The sequence below is a fragment of the Bombina bombina genome, chromosome 2 (genome assembly GCF_027579735.1).
Source record: "Bombina bombina isolate aBomBom1 chromosome 2, aBomBom1.pri, whole genome shotgun sequence".
Taxonomy (NCBI): domain Eukaryota; kingdom Metazoa; phylum Chordata; class Amphibia; order Anura; family Bombinatoridae; genus Bombina; species Bombina bombina.
In genome coordinates, this window is record NC_069500.1 from 210,993,857 (window position 1) to 211,002,169 (window position 8,313).

Sequence of the window (8,313 nt, forward strand, 5' to 3'; positions counted from 1 at the left end):
ACCTCCCACCACACATATACTTCAGTTTAACGTATAGCCAAGTAGTGAGGTGTAAAAAGGAGTAAAAAAGCATACAAAAAAGAGAACTGGAAAATAATATTGTGCTTTTATACAAAAAAATAATAATAATAATATATATACAGGGAGTGCAGAATTATTAGGCAAGTTGTATTTTTGAGGATTAATTTTATTATTGAATAACAACCATGTTCTCAATGAACCCAAAAAACTCATTAATATCAAAGCTGAATAGTTTTGGAAGTAGTTTTTAGTTTGTTTTTAGTTATAGCTATTTTAGGGGGATATCTGTGTGTGCAGGTGACTATTACTGTGCATAATTATTAGGCAACTTAACAAAAAACAAATATATACCCATTTCAATTATTTATTTTTACCAGTGAAACCAATATAACATCTCAACATTCACAAATATACATTTCTGACATTCAAAAACAAAACAAAAACAAATCAGTGACCAGTATAGCCACCTTTCTTTGCAAGGACACTCAAAAGCCTGCCATCCATGGATTCTGTCAGTGTTTTGATCTGTTCACCATCAACATTGCGTGCAGCAGCAACCACAGCCTCCCAGACACTGTTCAGAGAGGTGTACTGTTTTCCCTCCTTGTAAATCTCACATTTGATGATGGACCACAGGTTCTCAATGGGGTTCAGATCAGGTGAACAAGGAGGCCATGTCATTAGATTTTCTTCTTTTATACCCTTTCTTGCCAGCCACGCTGTGGAGTACTTGGACGCGTGTGCTGGAGCATTGTCCTGCATGAAAATAATGTTTTTCTTGAAGGATGCAGACTTCTTCCTGTACCACTGCTTGAAGAAGGTGTCTTCCAGAAACTGGCAGTAGGACTGGGAGTTGACCTTGACTCCATCCTCAACTCGAAAAGGCCCCGCAAGCTCATCTTTGATGATACCAGCCCAAACCAGTACTCCACCTCCACCTTGCTGGCGTCTGAGTCGGACTGGAGCTCTCTGCCCTTTACCAATCCAGCCACGGGCCCATCCATCTGGCCCATCAAGACTCACTCTCATTTCATCAGTCCATAAAACCTTAGAGAAATCAGTCTTGAGATATTTCTTGGCCCAGTCTTGACGTTTCAGCTTGTGTGTCTTGTTCAGTGGTGGTCGTCTTTTAGCCTTTCTTACCTTGGCTATGTCTCTGAGTATTGCACACCTTTTTTTTTTTGTGCACTCCAGTGATGTTGCAGCTCTGAAATATGGCCAAACTGGTGGCAAGTGGCATCTTGGCAGCTGCACGCTTGACTTTTCTCAGTTCATGGGCAGTTATTTTGCGCCTTGGTTTTTCCACACGCTTCTTGCGACCCTGTTGACTATTTTGAATGAAACGCTTGATTGTTCGATGATCACGCTTCAGAAGCTTTGCAATTTTAAGAGTGCTGCATTCCTCTGCAAGATATCTCACTATTTTTTACTTTTCTGAGCCTGTCAAGTCCTTCATTTGACCCATTTTGCCAAAGGAAAGGAAGTTGCCTAATAATTATGCACACCTGATATAGGGTGTTGATGTCATTAGACCACACCCCTTCTCATTACAGAGATGCACATCACCAAATATGCTTAATTGGTAGTAGGCTTTCAAGCCTATACAGCTTGGAGTAAGACAACATGCATAAAGAGGATGATGTGGTCAAAATACTCATTTGCCTAATAATTCTGCACTCCCTGTATATATATATATATATATATATATATATATATATATATATATATATATATATATATATATATAAACCACCAAAAACAGGGTGGGCCTCATGGACTCTTGCAATTATGAAAGAAATTAATTTATCAGGTAAGTTCTTACATAAATTATGTTTTCTTTCATGTAAATGGCAAGAGTCCATGAGCTAGTGACGTATGGGATAAAATACCCAAGATGTGGAAGTCCACAGAAGAGTCACTAGAGAGGGAGGGATAAAATAAAAACAGCCATTTCCGCTGAGAAATTAAATCCACAAAATAAGTTCTTATAAACAGAAGAATCAAACTGAGACAGCTGCCTGAAGAACTTTTCTACCAAAGACTGCTTCAGAAAAAGCAAATACATCAAAATGGTAAAATTTAGTAAATGTATGCAAAGAAGACCAAGTTGCTGCTTTGCAAATCTGATCAACTGAAGCTTCATTCTTAAAAGCCCACAAAGTGGCAACTGATCTAGTAGAATGAGCTGTAATTCTCTGAGGCAGAGACTGCCCCGCCTCCAAATAAGCCTTGTGAATCAAAAGCTTTAACCAAGATGCCAAAGAAATGACAGAGGCTTTCTGACCTTTCCTAGAACCAAAAAAGACAACAAATAGACTAGAAGTCTTCCTGAAATCCTTAGTAGCCTCCACATAGTATTTCAAAGTAATTACCACATCCAAAGAATGTAACGATTTCTCAATAGAATTCTTAGGATTTGGACACAAAGAAGGAACAACAATTTCCCTACTAATGTTGTTAGAATTCACAACCTTAGGAATACATTTAAACAAAGTCCGCAAAACAACTTTATCCTGATGGAAAATCAGAAAAGGAGACTCACAAGAGAGAGCAGACAATTCAGAAACTCTTCTAGCAGAAGAGATAGCCAAAAGTAACAACACTTTCCAAGAAAGTAGTTTAATATCCAAAGAATGCATAGGCTCAAAAGGAGGAGCCTGCAAAGCCTTCAAAACCAAATTAAGACTCCATGGAGGAGAAATAAACTTAATAACAGGCTTGATACGGACCAAAGCCTAAACAAAACAGTGAATATCAGGAAGTTTAGCAATCTTTCTATGAAATAAAACAGAAAGAGCAGATATTTGTCCCTTCAAAGTACATGCAGACAAACCTTTATCCAAACCGTCCTGAAGAAACTGTAAAATTTATGAGAAGAACACCATGAAATATAGGTTTTCCACACCCGATAATAAATCTTCCTTGAAACAGACTTACGAGCCTGCAACATAATATTGATCACTGAGCCATAGAACCCTCTATGACTAAGCACTAAACGTTCAATTTCCATACCTTCAAATTTAGTGATTTGAGATCCTGATAGAGAAACGGCCCTTGAGACAGAAGGTCTGGCCTTAAAGGAAGTGACCAAGGTTGACAACTGGACATCCGGACAAGATCCGCATACCATAACCTGTAAGGCCATGCTGGTGCTTGGAGATCACCCTTGGCAGAAGAACTAGAGGCGGAAAAATATAAGCAAGTTGGTAAGACCAAGGAACTGCTAACGCATCCACCATCTCCGCCTGAGGATCCCTGGACCTGGAAAGGTATTTGGGAAGTTTCCTGTTTAGATGGGAATCCATCAGATCTATTTCTGGAAGACCCCACATCTGTACAATCTGAAAAAACACATCTGGATGGAGAGACCACTCCCCCGGATGCAAAGTCTGACAGCTGAGATAATCCGCTTCCCAATTGTCTACACCTGGAATATGAATCGCAGAAATTAGACAAGAGTTGGATTCCGCCCAAGAAATTATTTGTGATACTTCTTTCATTACTAAAGGACTGTGTGTCCCTCCCTGATGATTGACATATGCCACAGTTGTGATATTTTCTGTCTGAAAGCAAATGAAAAGTTCTCTCTTTAATAGAAGCCAAGCCTGAAGAGCCCTGAAAATAGTTCTAAGATATTGATTCCAAACCCCTTGTGCTGTCAGAGACCCCCAGGCAGCTCCCCAACCTGAAAGACTTGCATCTGTTGAGACTACAGTCCAGGAAGGTGGAACAAAAGAGGCCCCTTGAATAATATGATGATGGTCTAACCACCAAGTCAGAGAGAGTAGAATGCTGGGATTTAAGAATATCAATTGTGATATCCAAGTATAATCCCTGCACCATTGATTCAGCATGCAAAGCTGCAGAGGTCTCATATAAAACAAGCAAAGGGGATTTCATCTGATGCTGCAGTCATGAGACCTAAAACTTCCATGCACATAGTCACTGAAGTGAATGATCGAGATTGAAGGTTTCAACGGGCTGAAACCAATTTCATTCATCTCTTGTCTGTTAAAGACAGAGTCAAGGACTTCCGGTGGGCGGCTCTAGAAGATGGCTGCAAGCCTCTGTTGCTCCAAAGAATTCCTCTTCTAATCTACATTATATTGCCATCATTCTATGCCATCTGCATCTCCCTTGACAGATAAGCTGTCCAGGAACCTCAAGCAGATAGAAATAATCCAATCTCTTCTTCCCCGGAAGGCATTTGACTAAACTAGAACCCATAAGGGACTTTGTATATATTGACTTCCCGCCTGCTGACTTTAAAGCAATGGAATCAGAATGTAATGCTGCTGAGCAGATACTGGCATTTTCTTTGCCTTCTTTAGACCGTCTATTCCTAAGATATGAGAGACTGCATAAAGGAGTACAAGCTGTTGTGAGGCCCTGCCCTACAGAGAATGACCCAGCAAACATGCAAACCTGCTCTCTAGTACGGAACCCGCATAACTCATTCTCCAGTCATCCACAAAGATCCACCGTAACCGAAGACTCATCCGTTTTTCTTTTGGATCCGGCCAAGAAATCTCCAGTCTATCATATGAAAGAGGATCTGCTCTCTCTGTTCTCATTTGCCGCGATGACATGCATCCCTGAAGGATCTACTGTGAACTATCCTTCAATCACTTCATTGGAGAACTTGAATCTTACCCAGTTTGTAAAGAGACAAGACACTGGGGCAACACTTATATCTGTCTTGCTACGGAAGCCTTCCTCTTAACATAATATACAGCTGGCCTCCGAGATTAGCGGTTGCCCCGCTGATACACTGCTACACTCATCTTCCACCTCGAGAAGAACTCCTAACATGCTGTTTGCGATGGCTGTGTGTATAGGCGTGATGTACCTAAATTCAGAATATGTGAACGCAGCGCAGTTAAGCACAACCTTCAACGTTCACAACTATTTCTGTCAAGTGATCTACTCTTACCATGTTGCTCTGTATACCAACTAAGAAGGCTGCCAGACCCATACTACTAACTGCTTGCTTTATCCAAGGAAGGTGGGAACTAGAGCGAGTAGATCCTGCCCTAGTCGGCTCCTTTGGCTTTTGAGCTAACACACTCCTGCAAACCCGATCAACTAACTTGAACTCTGAACAGTATCCACAGCTTGAATTGCGATTGTGATCTACATTGTATGCTAGAATTTGGTAAAGCCTACTACACTGCTCACTTTACTTCATGCTACATGTGGGCGGTATAATATGCTTGTTTAACATAGCTTCCAATCTTTTTGTGTAATCATAACTGTAAATCAGCAGACAAATATATATGCAATGCCCTCTGATACACGGTGGATTCACGCCACAGTAACTGATTGGAAGCCAAACTGTTCTTATAGTATCTTTAAAAAGAAAACAAATCTTGAATCACACCATAAACTTAATAGACCTCTGTAACTGGTTTAAATCTACTTTATACAGGAATCTCCAGACCTCCCCATTTCAGCTCATACCACCTATTACATAAACAGACAGCAAATGTTTACGACCCTGTATTCACCAAGTCTTAGGGATATATTACTTGTCATAGGAGTTTAATAATGGAAATGTTACTAACATTTTTCATTGCATGACTGTCAAATGAGATCTTAAGGATCGCTTAGTTTTGCTTACTTGTCTACAGCAATAATTGCTGTCTTACACCCTAGCTTTGAATGGTCACCTTTTTTTCTTGTAGTGATATTAATTATCTATCCAGGTCTCACATACTTTTGCTGCATTGCAAACACTAAAATAAATGTATTAACCCCTAATTTGCGGCTCCGGACATCGCCGCCACTACATTTATTTATTAACCCCTATTCCGCCGCTTCCCTACATCGTCGGGGGGTTTGGTTGTGTGGGTGGTGGGTTTTACTGTTGGGGGGTTGTTTGTATGTTTTTTATAGGTAAAAGAGCTGATTTCTTTAGGGCAATACCCTGCAAAAGGCCCTTTTAAGGTCAATTGGTAGTTTAGTGTAGGCTAGGGTTTTTTTTTATTTTAGGGGGGGGGCTTTTTTATTTTGTTAGGGCTATTAGATTAGGAGTAATTATTTTTTATTTTTTGTTAATTTTGTTTTTTTTGTGTAATTTAGTGTTTATTTTTTTGCAATTTAGATAAATGTATTGTATTAATGTATTTTATTTTATTGTAATGTTAGTTTTTAGTGTAAGGCAGGTTAGGTTTTATTGTGTGGCAGGTTAGGTTTTATTTTACAGGTAAGTTTGTATTTATTTTAACTAGGTAGTTAGTAAATAGTTAATAACTATTTACTAACTAGTCTACCTAGTTAAAATAAATACAAACTTACCTGTAAAATAAAAATAAAACCTAAGCTAGATACAATATAACTATTAATTTAGGTGATAATAACTGTAGTGGCGGCGATGTTAGGGGCAGCAGATTAGGGGTTAATAGTTTTATTTATGTGGCAGCGATGTTAAGGGGGGCAAATTAGTGGTTAATGGTTTTATGTAGGTGGCGGCGATGTCGGGGTGGCAGATTAGGGGTGTTTAGACGTTGGTTTTATGGTAGGGTGTTAGGTTTAAAGGTAACTTTTTCTTTCCCCATAAATATCAATGGGGCTGCGTTACGGAGCTTTTGTTAGGCTTTTTTTTGCCGGCTCTCCCCATTGATGTCTATGGGGAAATAGTGCACAAACACGTCAAAGCAGCGCTTGTATTTGGGTGAGGTATGAAGCTCAAGCAAACCATATCGCCCGCACAAGCCTGCTTTTTGCAAACCTGTAATAGCAGCGCTATGAAAGGTGAGCGGAGAAAATAGCGTAAAGTAATTAGCGAGCAGCCATAACGCAAAACTCGTAATCTGGCTTAATGTTTGTAAAAACTGAAGTATATGTGTGGTGGGAGGTGTATTTATAGGCATTTGAGGTTTGCCCCTCCTGGTAGGAATGTATATCCCATACGTCACTAGCTCATGGACTCTTGCCATTTACATGAAAGAAATATATATATATATATATATATATATAAACAAGAGGAAATACAGAAATGTTGTCTACCTCTTTGATAAAATCTAGATTATCCACAGTTAATAGCAAAATGGATTACGATAGAGAGTAGGCAGCAAAAAAACAGGTTTGAAACAAAAATTCTTAAAAGGATACTAAACCCAAATTATTTTCTTTAATGATTCAGATAGAGCATGCAATTTTCTAATTTACTCCTATTATCAAATTTTCTTTGTTCTCTCTTTATTTAAAAAGTGGGAATGTAAAGCTTAGGAGCCGGCCCTTTTTAGGTTAAGCACCCTAGATAGCGCTTGTTTATTGGTGACTACATTCAGCCAACTAATAAGCAAGCGTAACCCAAGTTCTGAACCAAAAATGGGCCAACTCCTAAGCTTTACATTCCGGCTTTTTAAATAAAGATAGAATGAAGAAAAACTGATAATAGGGGTAAATTAGAAAGTTGCTTAAAATGGCATGCTCTATCTGAATCATAAAGGAAAATGTTGGATTTAGTATCCCTTAAAGTATATTAATCAGCTGCATTCAAAATATCCTGTATAGTAGCAGATTTTAATAGGGCTTTCAAAGCAGTGGCTCTTCTGATAAAGTGAACAGCAAAAAGGAACTGATACCAATTTCCTTCATAATTAATTTCACCTACCTAGCAATCGTGGTAGTAGAGACTGGTTTTAAGGAGAAATGGAGATTAGTTGAGACTGAGAAGATTTCTGAAATATGAGGTTCTAGATTCATATTTTTTTTTTTTTTTAATGTTAAATACACATGGATTTGGTAGATGAGAGAAACTCTGCAAAACAAAGTAGAAAGAGTAGTGTAGTTTACTTTGCAGTAAGTTAAGGGAGTTCTTGGAAGATCTATTCCTGGAAAGAGAAATAGCATGCCTCACATCCCAAAATGAAGTATACAAATCTGTGGATGTCAGCCCAAGTGGATCTCAGGAATAGCAGAGATTGAAACTTAACCAGCCAAATAAGTCCCTCTAGTTAAGTTGATGGAATAATATAATAATCTGCAATCAAAGATATGGGTGAGTACTGAATGATTTAATTCAGAGGAGCTGAAAGGGATCCATGTTCCTCTGAATCGACCAACAAAACCTTCAGGACCATACAGATTTGTAGCATTTTTCTCTTGGGCTCATGATTCCTGCAGGAGATCTACAGTAGCTGTAGATGAAGTATCATCCATGCTATGAGACAGAATTATATTTTTGATGCTAAGCAAAGGTCATTTTCTAAAGAATCCAGGAAAAGATAAGAAAAAGGAGGAAAGGCAGTTTTGGGATAGAAACGACATCTCCAGAAGACAGGAGTA